Source organism: Python bivittatus, unplaced genomic scaffold (genome assembly GCF_059951505.1).
Source record: "Python bivittatus isolate LINGU-HERP-01145 unplaced genomic scaffold, Pbiv_v1 ctg000050_np1212, whole genome shotgun sequence".
Classification (NCBI taxonomy): domain Eukaryota; kingdom Metazoa; phylum Chordata; class Lepidosauria; order Squamata; family Pythonidae; genus Python; species Python bivittatus.
Window position 1 is genome coordinate 8,774,766 of NW_028277033.1, and position 13,558 is coordinate 8,788,323.

Sequence of the window (13,558 nt, forward strand, 5' to 3'; positions counted from 1 at the left end):
AGAAAGACCATCACTAACCCAAGAACAATGTTCAATGTTAAATAATCTACCTTGACTACAGAATTTCAATAACTCCGACTACCTAGATGCGCCTCTTCTGTTCAGTACATTCATTAGAAAGAAAAGAAAGAAAAAGAAAGTAGTGTTTGGTCCACTGCCAACTCTGGAACTTCAAAAGAGCTTTGAAGATTATGATGGTTAACATCAACTATATCTGAAGTTTGGGGATATCATTCACCGGCATTTGTTTATTGAAATATAATTATGCCCTGGACCCTGTTCAAGAGGAAGATCCATCTAAAGCTTAAGGTGTTAGAGAAGTTGGTTGTTATTTATTTTTCATTCATAAATGGGGCAGCAGGAAATTCAGAAACAGAAATAACTGAACTCCCTGGCAAATTCAAACTATTCCAATTATTTATATCCCCCATTCAAAATACAGGCCTCTTGAAGCTGGCTTACAAGTACCACCAATAATTAATAAAGCCACTCTATGAATAATATTAAAACAAATAAAAAATGTGACCAGCATCTTTCCCAGGAGACAGAGATGCCAGACCAGGTGCAGCCATTCTGAAGTTAACTTCCCTTTCCTTCCCCTGGTTTAAAATCAGAATTTTGGAAGAATATAATTTATTTTCATTCATCTAAATTTCCTTTGCTAAAATGCTCTCCCAACAACTGGGTGACCTCCTGATTACTTTCATTTAAACTGCAACTTTTTTCTTGAAAAACCTGAAATTAATCTCGGTCTTCGATAAGGGTCATACTGACAGCTCATGTTCTACTCAAGGTCTCAGTGTCCCTTTGTTGGCTGTTTTGTTCATAAAGCTGATGGTGGTGCAGAACGTGCCAAAACTCCTATCCCAGTCAATACCTACTGCTTCATCCAGATTGGGAGAGGGAAAATCTTCTTGTACCTAATTCCAAGCAGCGGTTGTCTGCAAAAAGCAGACAAACCAGAACAATGTTGGGTGAACCAGGCCACAGTTAAAGTCATAAGGAGAGACCACAGTTGGGGTCCTTGTGGCCAGACATGATGAAAAAAGGGGTAAAAGTAGGAGGCCTGCTTGGGCTTGTTCCCACAGTGCAGTGTTGTCCAAACTTGGCCACTTTAAGATGAGTGGACCTCAACTCCCAGAATTCCCCAGCCAGCATGGCTGGCTGGGGAATTCTGGGAATTGAAGTCCACTCATCTTAAAGTGGCCAAGTTTGGACAACACTGCCATAGTGCAAGGATGGGCAACTAGAGATGCCAGGACTGGATACTTTCCAAATCACTTCTATGCACTTCCCCAGCTATATAATGACCAAAAGCAGTGTTATGGTTTCTGACTATTCCAAGGCAAAGACTAAACCTATTTCAAACTAAGTTTTTAAAAAGTCTCCCCCAAAAAAGTTTGGGACAATTACATCCTAGCCCATCTGCTCTGGCCTCCAGCCTCCCAATGAGCATGATGGGTGGCCAAAAAAGTTGCCTCTAACCTGGCTTGATTATATGTAAACCAGCTCAACCTGAGCCTTGATCACTTCGCTATCATGAGCCAAGAAGGGCAAGGGTTGAGCAGGCACGCTGCTGCATTGGTCAATTTGCTCATGTCCTTCGGTAAAATCAACTGAAGCGAATCCAGGTAATTGCAGCTGCGAGAAGTCTAAACTGGGTTTCATCACAGACCAACAAGGATGGATGTAATTTCATCCATAGACAGGGATTATTGGTGCAGTCACTTCTATAGACTGCATATGCATACAATAAGAGGAAGGCTGAAGGCCAGAGTACATTTGCAACTGAGAGCAGCCATGGGAGGCCACCTTTCACAAATATGGTTTTCCTAGTGCACAGGACCCACCACTATCCATCAGAAGGCCCACTTGCCCCTGGAACGGTCTCTACCATCCTGCTGGGGTTGTGGGAAATCTTATTCATTGATTATCTAATTAATATCCTGCCTTTCTACTCTAATCTCTCAAGGTAGTTTTGTGAACCCCAAAGGTATTCCTGGCAATAAATATGAGGTTAGATGCCGTATAGCAAGCCTGGCTCCTGGTTATTTTTATTATTAAAAGAATCCTTTAAAAACAGCCAAGCACGTCAGGAAACCCTGTGGGCTCCAGGGGAGGTTCTGGGGAAATATTGACATTCCAGGCACCACACTGCCGATTCTTGGAATCAAGTTCAGTTCCCAGGGAATCCATGCCTCTGTCTCTGCAATCTTGGGAGTTCTTTGGTATTGTGTTCTTGTTTTTTGTTTTGCTTTCTTCATTGCTAGTTTAGCCATAGTCCTGGCATTTCCTGGGGGTCTCCCATCAAATTCTAACTAAATCTGCCCCTGCTTTGCTTTTTAGGATTAGCTAAAGCTAGCTAGCTGCTGCCACCTGTTGACCGAACCCTATGGCCAACAATTCTGCATCTCCCGGGTGACTTAATGGCAACCTGAAATTCTAACTTATATTTTGATCCTGCAATACAGTTAAAAAATAAAGAGTTAATGCTACTAAGCGGGGGGGAAAATCTGCCACTCACATGTACTGGTTGGAAATGAAAAGGCACATTTCCATTACCACTGTTAATTATTACACCATTTCTCAATATGTTCCAGTATGAGCAGCCAATAGAACGTTACCTCTTTATCTCCAAAGTGGTCAGAGTCTTACAGATGGGTCAATGATCTATTAAAATCCAACTACTTGCATCAGCAGATTTTGAGCTTTGCTGCGAACTGCGACTGATTGTTGAAACAGCTCTTACCACACTGTTCGAACACATGAAAGGAAGAAAAAAGACCCCTTGCACAAGCATGTTAATAAGATAAAGGATTCTTACGTGCAATGTTTGAGCATCTACAATTGTTTAGGCCATAGTATTTATGCAATTTTATACTAGGGCTCTACGTGCTTCAAACATGATTTCCAACACAGGTTTCAGAACACGCTGGGACCCCAATGGAACATCTCTTTAAAGCAGCCTGATCTTTTTTTCAGGCTTCCCTGAAAGATATGGGATTGCTTTAAAGAGGAGCAGTCTGTGCACTCTTTCCATTCCAGAGGACCTCTTCTGAATCCTTTCTGAAGCATACACAGCCCTATTTATACATACCTGCACTGGGTGCCAGTTTGCTTCTGGGTCCAATTCAAGGTGTTGGTTATCACCTTTAAAGCCCTACATGGCATGGGACCAGGTTACCTGAGGGACCGTCTCATCCCCTTTACCTCAACCCATCCCACCTGGTCAGACAGAGAAGGTATGTTACACACCTCGTCTATGAAAGAATGTTGACTGGCAGGGCCCAGGAGGACAGCCTTCTCTGCCATTGCCCCCACCCTATGGAATACTCTCCCCCCAGAGGGGAGGCAGGTCCCCACTCTCCCGGCCTTCCGGAAAGGGCTGAACACCTGGCTCTGCCAACTCATGTGGGGCGAGAGGGGATATAACCAACCCTGGGGGTGGCTAGTGCCTTGAAGATGCTCCCTGAGTCTAATAACTCCTTGGAAGGTATTTATTATTTTATAGGATGTCTTCTTGTAACGTATTTTAATTCATATTTATTCTAATTCATATTTATTCTTTTTACTGTAAACTGCCCAGAGTCACTCTGCAGTGAGATGGGCAGTGGCAAATTTGAAATATAAATAAATAAATAAAATATCCCAAGTCTTAATGCAACGTTTATTTTTCTGCAAATTTGACTCCTGGCCACCTGTCTCAATGGCTTGGATTACACATTATCCTGTACTATAAACCATATTTTACCAACCAAAAGGCTGGGCTCACACATGATGATTATTTAGAATTACATAATCCACACTGCAGTTTAGTGTCATGCATGAATTCAGCTTGTACTACTATTCAGGAAGAGTAGAATTAGGTTTGAAACGGGCAGGTTACCGCAAGCCACTGCGTAAGAAGAAATGTGCAGCTATCTAAAGATCAAGTTAATAGTTACTTCTCAGAACAACGAATAAGGCTTGCATCAAATTAGATAACTTTGTTTTTAAGCATGTCCATGCTGACGAAAGTAATAATGAAGACGTAAGTCACCTTGAGTGTCAAGCAGGCAGGTATAGCTAAAATACAGCTAGGATATTCCAGTTTCTGGCTGCAAGTATCAGCAAGGGCAATCAAAAATCAGCAAATACTAACAGGCCATTTAATGAGATTTTCTAGGTTTTTCCCTTTATCAGTATCATGCAACTCACACAGCCTGAATTTAACAGGCAAAAGTACAAAGGGAATTTTTAAAATTAAACTTACATTGCAATTAAATCATTATTCAAGCTTAATTTTCAGTTTGATTTTGCATAAAAAAACTACAAAAGTGAATTTAACATAATCAAGGTAGTAATCCTTAAGGTATTTTTTATTTTTTGTTATCTGCACTCAGTCGCTACCGACTCTGCAGTGACTGCTTTTTGGACGAGTCCTTTGCGCCACTGTGTCCCCTTAAGGTATTTACTCAGATGTAATGTACTCTGCCATGGAGTTCAATGCAGAATACATTTGGCTAGTATCATTCAGTTGCATGTAAAAGTTATTTATCTGCTTTAAGTGAAAACAAAATTGAATCCTCACAAAAACTTGGGGCAAAGACTTAGGTCAATAGAAGAACTCCTGCTTTTTAAGAAATTCTGAGGTTCAGCTCCTGGCATCCACAAAGAAAATGTCAGATAGCAAGACCAGATTTGACCCTGAAAAAATGGCCCAGCCCTGACTTCAGTGGACCAACAGCATTTCTGTGAAAGGAAAAAAAAAAAAAAAAAAGGTGGGGTGGGGGGAAGTCAGGGAACCATGTACAATATATTCTTGTCAATTTTGCAAGAAGAATGGAGGGCATGACCACTTTCCTTTATCCTTTCAGCCGTTTACTCCTATTTTTCTTTCCAATTTTATCAAGTTCACTACTTGTACGCCCATGTTCTTTCTTGTTAACTCTTTTTTCTTTTTTTTTTAATTTGGTGAATTACAAGATGAAACTTCAAGTGAGCGGATTCCTTGTACTGACTCCTCTCACTTGAAGAGGGTCCTACTTCTGAATGACACATGTTTGTACTTTACTTTTTTTCTGAATGTTTTATGTAGAGGCCGATTATGATGGGATCCCCAATTCCCTGCAGTCCAACAAGACATATATTTCGCACTGAAGTTCAGGCATTCGTTAGGATTAAATGAAAAATTATGACTCAGGTTGGCGGTTCCATAACTATCAACATCATAATTTATTGCTAACAATTATTCTTTCCATGACTCAGATTTACAGCTTTCCAATAAAGCCCATCCATCATTATGTATTCTAACTGGCTTCCAATAAAAATAGGAACTCAGATAGAACAAGTTAGGAAATAACAATTTTAAATTTCCTAGAAGTCTATGGAGTAGAACACTAGGTCTAAAATATAAACAAATACCTTTGGCACAATCAGGAAAGTTTACAGTTATACAATATGAAGCATTCCTGTTAAAATGTAACTAATCTGAAAAATGAATGCATAACTAATCAAAGACCGTATTATGCAGTGAAGGAGAGCAAGCAATGGACTCTCCTGTCCCCACTGCGCTCCAGTGGAATGCTATTTTAGGAAAAATCAAAAGATGAAGGATTCTGCTTTATGAACATCAAACTGATCATGAGGTGGGGGGAACTTTGAAAGGTTTGGGTTCATTTCAGCTGGGAGATTTTAAAGGGATTGAGGAATATAAATTATTTGTTAGGTTTATATTACCCCCCAGGGTGAGTTTCTGATACAGGCAGCAAAGTGGCTTTATCATCGTTAATTTTTATTTAAGTCATGAAATTATGAATCAAGTTCAATGTCCATAATCAAGTGGGAAATTCTATCTATCTATCTATCTATCTATCTATCTATCTATCTATCTATCTATCTATCTACCTGTCTGTCTGTCTGCCTGTCCGTCCGCCCACCCACCCATACACACACACACACACACACACACACACAATATACCAAGATAAACATCTTCCCAGGAAGGAAGCTTGGAAGGGCAACCCAGTGAGTATTAACATAGTAAGGCCAATGCTTACGGTCAGTGAGAGCTCCAGTGGCGTAGCACTGAAGGGGTTGGTGTGGGATTGGGGAAGCTCAGGTTCAGATTCTCCCTCAGCCATGGGTAACTTTGGGCCAATTCTCCCTCTCTGTCCACCTACCAGACAGGGTTCTTGCTGGGATAAAACCACGGGTGACCTGAACTCCCAGATATGAATCTAATGAAGGAAGAGGAGGGGTATCAAAACCACAGAAAACTCCAACAACTAGACAGAGCAATGCATTCCCTCTATCTAGCACCTGATGAAGATCATATATTAGTATTTGTGTCAGACCTGCAGACTGTAAACATCCATCCAGATAAACTATTTTGGTCCAGAGTTCCCTGGAGTTGGACTGCTATTATGTGGGGTTGTGTTTAGTTTTAACATGAATGAAAAGTGTTAAGGAGCCCCAAATTCTCTTTATGCCACCTTTGTTACAAACATTCAGTGATGAAACCCAGATTATCTCATCAGGATGGGTTCTTTTTGCTCAACACTTTCTTAGAGACCTTCAGAAGGGCTGCTTGCTGCTCTTGGGAAAATGGGAGATTTAGTTATGTCAGCATATCTTGTTAGGGTATCTCATTGAAAGGTTTTATTTAGACAGCTGTGAGCTTTCAAGGTATTGTTTTCTTTCTTGCAACAGAGGAGAATATATGTAACTCAGACTGAATTCTTGGGTTCTTGCTACTCTGACCTTGGCGTTTTGTTTGTGGGGCGGGGGCTGCAACATGTCAATACCAGACTAACTCTGATGACCTGATGATATTTTATGGTATTTTTTCCGCCCTCCCTTCCTTCTCTTTACCAGAATCATTCTGGAGGCTGAACCAACCTCCCCAAGTTTTATTTATACTGAGTTCTATAGTACAACCCAGCTTGCAAAAAATGTGCCTGCTGACATAAAGTTGCATTACAATATGATCCAATTGGGTGGATCATGATGTAGAAGTCATCATTATTTTAAGACAACATCTGAAACAAAGGTCCAGGAATTACACAGGAACACCTGCCATTAGGCAGAGCCAGTCATTCTCCTTCAGCAAAAGAGAGACCTACATGTCTATGACTCTTCATGCTAGCGAAACCGGACATGAGGCTAGTAACTTGACTGCAAGAGAACTGCTGTCTTTCACCGCCCAAAATGGAGCTTGCTGTAATGACGGCTCAGCATGGAAAATCAGATGTGAAGGGGAATGTTTCTTTCTCACTCTGAAATACACTTTTTAGGAAGAACTTCCCTTACAGTATGTTCTCTTATGAGCAGCAATCTGTACAGCCACCGTTTCTCTAGTCTGTCAAAAAAAGATAAAGTGTCACAGTCTTCCAAAACCAATGCATGAGATGAAATACCTGTGCTGCCCTGTGCTGGGCGCTGCTACCCAGATTTCTCCAAAATAAATGGAAGAAGAGAGAAGTTAAACATCACTGCCTTGGGAGCCCTTGCTAAGATACACTTTCCTGTGTCCAGTGAGGCTTTTTCCTAATGGCAGTGATTAAGAGGGCTAATGACGAGAGTGCCTTTCCAGCAGAGGCACTGCCATGCTACCTGCAGGAGATCATGTAAGGCCAGCAGAAGAGAACCCAAAAGTTGTGCACTGTTGAACAATGATGGGGGGAAGCTACTTGTCTAGCTCCCTTATTCCTAATTGCTGATAATGGGCCTGCCATATTTCTGCTCTAAAGGGTTATTGGAAAGTCTTTAGAGTGTTATAGCACAGGATACAAAGGCCAGGGCCAGAGACAAAAGGTCTCTTTGTAATGATCTAGGATTCAGGCCATAAGCTTTGGTTCTTCTGCCTGTGAATAGAGGCACAAAGGTTTTGGCACCGTCAGCTGTTTACAAGACATAAAAATGTGCCCAATTAAGTTCCTTGAGATGCCTTTCTGGATGCTCCAGGATCAACCAGGTTTCTGCTCATAAAAGTTTCACTGTCATTTGCGCTTCCCTGCGATGCTGAAGGTTGCCTGCCACTTCTCCTATTGGTTTCCATTGGGCAGTGAAGGCAATACTTTTTTGGGGGCGGGGGGTGTTAAATGATCTGTGTGGTTTTATTTTTTATCACACACTATGAGTTAGAGTTATTTATCTGGTTTTTATTTTGTAAACCACTGGGAGTCATTTGAGCTGAGCAGCACAGAAATACTGTCAAATAAATAATGATGCCTTTGTTAATTTCTAAGAATCATTTCAAGGTAATCACTTCATAAAAATCCAGTTGCTCTTTTATTGTGGACCAGAATATGTACATTTCTGCAATGGCTGAATGAACAGAAATGCTGTTTCAAGAGACCAGCAGTGAAATACAGTTTTATGTGAATAAGTAAAGGCAGTGAAAGATCTATCCATGTTCCTGTTAAGTGAAACCACTGAGTTCTCAGTGTATCTATTAATGAAATCAGCTATGTCACTGTGGCTTACAGACAAGATTCAAAAGTTGGGGTGACTTTCTCTTTTTAAGTCGAGATACCTACCCACCCCAGCAGGAAAAAGAATAAGGAAAATAAAAAAACGTTTCCACTGTCACAGTTGGAACATTTTACAAGCCCAGTTCTTACGGGGCATGCAAAGTTCCATATCTACACACTGCAGCATTTCTTTGCATATATTTCTTAAACTGGGAATTCTTTACCACTTCTTGTCACTCCGAGCCTGACAGACACAAGGAAAGTGCTGGACAGCACAGCACCCTCAACATGGCTATCCAGAGAAGAAATGAGAACTCCAGAGTAGGCAAAAAAGTGTTTTCGGAGGTAAGAAAATTCTCAACTGATTTTGCAATGGTGCAGAGCCGAGAGTTCAGCTGCGGGGGAAGGTCTTTCTGTCTTTGATCTCTCCTCTATTTCGTTACCTCACTTCTATCATTCCAGGATCATGTCAGCCTTGTTCACGTGACCAAACGTGAAATACTAAACGGATACTAAAAAATACTAAATGGAAGGCACAAAGGGCAGCAGGTACATGCCATTAGCTTATGCCCCAGCCCCTACATGATCACAAGTTCCTAGTACAGACCATGCCATGAGGTTGTGGCAGCTGACCTCTTCCATTCATTCAGGACACCATGTTCAGACGCAGTAACAAAAAAAGAAAAGAAAAGCTGGTTCTAGGCCATGAGAATTTTAACCACCGAACATTATTCTTGTCTTGGCTAGAAAAGCATTTGTGCAATCTAATGGCAGACTCAGACTTGCAGTAAAGGTAACTAAAGGTGGCGTACAAGTGAACAAATAAATGTGCTAATAGAGGTCTTGATGTCTCTATGCGGTGGTGGTGGTGGTGGTGGTGGTATTATTATTATTATTATTATATTATTATTATTCCAAGTACAATCATAGCTTAAGTGGATTAGGACCTCTGCCATTTCTTTCCTCCATCTAACGAGGCTTGTGCATTGAACATGCCCAGGTTGACCTAGACATTTTGTATTTTCCTCTACTAATCTAGGCCACTTTTGAACACTTGCTTTATTTCTACCTTTTTTTTTTTTGATCTCTTGTTACAGTGCTTAAGAAATGCTAATGTTTCATTCAGAGCCCAAAGATTCAGAAAAGAGTTTTCCAACAAATTCTCCTACTTATGTGACTTCAGTCACAGTTCAGGGAAAAGGACAGGAGGGCTAACGCTAGTTCAGCAGCGACTGGCTGACAGTTTCCCCCCCTTCTGAAAAAAATGCACTTTAAACAGAAGGAGGTGCACATGCTCCAGACTGAGACAAAGACAGTATGGGGTAGGTGGTCAGCAGACTTCCTTAAAGAACAGCTGTTGCTCCATCATCACAAAGATTTAGAAGCCTGCTTTTAAAGTATTTGCATATACTGAGAAAACAGCATGGTGCATTTCAGGAAAAACACAGTTTCTGCCCATTTGCAGGCTGGCGATCTAGCCTATCCACAGACACAGCCAAATACCGAGGCTCTTGTTATCTCTTGGGGATCTGAAGCAAGCAATTTCTATCTTGGACACTGTGCAAGCAACCCCAATGCAAACAAATTGATTGAAAGGGGAGGATTTTCAAAACGGTTAAGCTTTAGAAATGCCCCTTCACATGACAGTTACATTATTTTTGCAAGCTATGCTCTTTCCTTACACTGTCAGGGGAAAAAAACAACCTGCATCATTACAGCTGTTACTTAACTATGTAGCAGCTTTCTAGCATTTTGAAGGTCACAGCAGTTACATTTAACGTGTTCCCATACAGCATATAATAAAAACTGCTTTCATGAAATTTAAACAATTTAAGTTTATTTATTTCAGGGTTTTATATACCACCCATATGTCCAATGAAAACAGGAGCAAACAGTATCAAGCTATATATCTAATAGGCTTTGTTGTATTATCTTACAATAATTCAGCTTTACTTTAATCAGAAGCAAGCCTCCTTTTTAGTTTCTGCAGGCTTATTCTTGCAACAGTACACAGCGTGGACAGAGAACGCGTGACCTCCAGTGAGCTTCAGGACTCCATTTCCCATCAGCTCCTGAAAAACACTCGCTTCGGCTTCTTTTCTTTCTGAAAAGCCTACCAAGAAATCCTAAAAGATAACTGCAAATCTGTTTCCACCTTTAAAAAACTCTGTGGACTGGAAAGGAACCTGATATAAAACAAGCCGAAATCCAGCTCAGAATGTGCTATTAAAGCCAAAGGAATGCATTTTATTGTACTGTACTCCCATTTAACGATCAGTGAAGACACTGGGGGATTCTGTTTCTGTTATTAACTGTCAAGGCTGATCAGATACTTATACTGTACCAACTCACCAGCTTGCTTACATGGGCCATTTTCTGCTAGCTCAAATATATGAAATTCCCCTAAAATCATCTGAGTTTACAGGGCTGAACTCAGTAGGAAAGCACTTCTGGGTAGATATGCCTTAGATTTAACTGGTAATGCCACTGTTCAAATTTACTGCAGTGGCATCCAAAATGGCCAAAATTCAAATGGGCAGCAGTTTAGTTTGCAAATATGACTCATCATTACCAAGGATTTAAAATAGGGAAAGATAGAAACTGTGTATGTGATCAGGGAGAAATACAAGGCATGGGAAAAGCCTTATATATCACCATTATCCAGAGTTAGGAGCATGTTCAGTAGGCCAATCTTCTGCCATTACGGATGGAAAAAACGAACCTAGCCGATGATCAATCAGCTCTACTAATAAGCAAAGAAACAACTTTCATTTTGAAAGTTTCAACTAACCAACTCCATCTGTAGTTCCCAGACTGAAGAAATGTTGCCAGCATATTATACCCCAAATTCTGATATTTCCTGTAATTTAATGCATATTTTTCCATCTGGAATGTCAGAGTCAATATACGTTTCTTCACAGAATGGTAGTTTTAACTGAAATTTAACACAGCTCCCCACAGTATGGTATCATTAATGAGATTTGAAAGGAGCTCTAGGATAGCATTCTATGAATTTTTCTGATGTGCGTTGCAAAGATCAGGACAGAATTGTGAACTGTGTCCCTAGATTTAAAAGTTGAAGCAGCCAATCCATATTCCCATTAAGGGTTGGTTTCAACTCTTAATGCTTAGAAATGCCATACTCAAATTTGGTGGGGGTGCGCTGGTCCTTATTCCTTTCTAGACGTGCACTCCCCGCAATATACATTCTGCATATTTTATTTTTAACTTCATCAGTATGCATTTCAGCAGCAACCTTATAAACTCAGCATATTCTCAGCGTGCCACCTCTTCTGAAGATACTGCAGCGCAAGACAGAGAGAGGGAGAGAAAGACACCAGTGTTCATTATGCTAAAATGAGCGGCTGTGTTCACATGAGACTCGTAATCAGGGCAGCCCAAAAATTAGCCATTCCATTGGCACAGCATGTGACAGTTGGCGCTATTTATCAAATCCAGTATTTATTTATATGATCAAAGAATAGGAAATCATCCAAGAAAACCTAACCAAAAACAAGGGAAGGGTGTCACAATCCACCCAGGAAAGTGCGCATTAACAATATTTAAAATAAAAAAAGTTGTATTAGTCTAACGAAGTCAGCTGTCGTCACCCCAGTGGTTCAGGGGTAGAAGTCATTTATTTATTTATTTAAAACATTTACATAGCCGCCCACCTTATGTCAAACTCTGGGCGGCTCCCAACCAACAGCGAAGACAACATCAATATACCATTAATATCTACATATATCTAATAAAGCCACAAATGTTAAAACCTGGCACCAAAGTTAAACTTTCACACACACGGTCCACGTGAAACGCTCATCTGCTGCTCTTCGTTTAGTCATTCATTCATGGCTGTGCTCACATGACACGCTGAACCGGGGGCAGTCCAAGAACGAGCAGTTGCGCAGGCGCAACGGGTGACAGCTGGCTCTATTTATTTATTTAGCCCTTCATTCATTGGACCAACAAAATGCAGTTGATTAGGACATGGTTCCTTCTATTGCACAATCCCAGAAAAATGGGTCAATTGGGTAACCAAGATTAAATGTGTTGCCCGAACACTGCCCAGGTATTACAACAGTCTCCTCCTTTGATGTGGCTTAGCTTGCAAGGCCCTAGAGCAGCGTTTCTCAGCCTCTGGGGCTGGAAGAAGTGTGGACTTCAGCTCCCAGAATTCCCCAGCCAGCTGGGGAATTCTGGGAGCTAAAGTCCACACATCTTCCAGCCCCGGAGGCTGAGAAACCCTGCAGGATGCCTCATAGGGAGCCTTGTGCTTGGAAAGGGCTTAGCCTGCACTGTTGCACCCAAGAAATCATTTCACTTCACAAATAGGCAGGAAGGACATCATTATCATTATTGCTATTATTATTATCATTTTACCCTGCCTTTTTTTAAATCTATAACTCAAAGTGGCAAACATACCTCATCCTCCCACCTCCTCCCCCCCACCCCGTGAGTCGGGCGGGGCTCCGCCTTAAGAGACCTGCGGCGGGGGGGGGGTTGCAGGCAAAATCCGGACTCGAGGGCAGGAGGGCCTCCGAGCCTCCCCGTCGGTAAAAGAGCGTCTCTCGCGGAGGGCGGGCCGGGTTCGGGATCGACCCCGCACTCCTCCGGAGATCCCCCCGAGAGAGGCCGCCTTCCTCGCGGGGCCTGGCCCGGGGCGAAGGGCGACGTCGGGGAGCACAAGACGGAAGGACGGGTTAAGCGCATAAAATAAAATACGCCCCGCGGCCTCGTTTGGCCCTCCATTTTGAATAAGCTGAGCGGCTACTCGAGGGCTCGCGGGCCGAGGTGCGTGGATCTACGGGCGTCGAGCCCGTCTCTCGCTCCGTCGTCCCTCCCTCTCTCGATTCATTCCCTTCCAAGGCTGGTCCGCTCGCGGCCCGCCTCTCTCCCGCCCTCCCGCCGGCGCCGCCACCTTACCCGCCGCCACCCGGTCCGGAGGAGGAGGGCGGGGCGAGCGCGGGCGCGGGCCAATCGCGAGGCGCCCTGCCGCCCAGGACTTCCGGCCGGTTGCCGTGGCGCCCGGCGGCGGCGGCGGCGGCGCGTGCGCAGAGCGGCGCAGGGCGGGCGCGCGCTCCCGCCCGCCCCTGCGGGCCCCT

The 13,558-nt window shown here is 42.6% G+C and overlaps 1 protein-coding gene across 4 annotated transcripts in view; it reads right to left on the bottom strand.

The window, feature by feature from the left end:
* Nucleotides 1-13,488, bottom strand: part of SHLD2 (shieldin complex subunit 2) — a 34,725-nt gene extending 21,237 nt beyond the window's left edge. For 3 of the 4 annotated variants that reach the window (XR_015793627.1, XM_088129540.1, XM_088129527.1), the window contains exon 1: nt 12,879-13,369. The gene's annotated coding sequence lies outside the window, so the exon portion shown is untranslated. The other variant, XM_088129533.1, reaches the window with a different exon arrangement.
* Between the last annotated feature and the right edge of the window lie 70 nt (nt 13,489-13,558).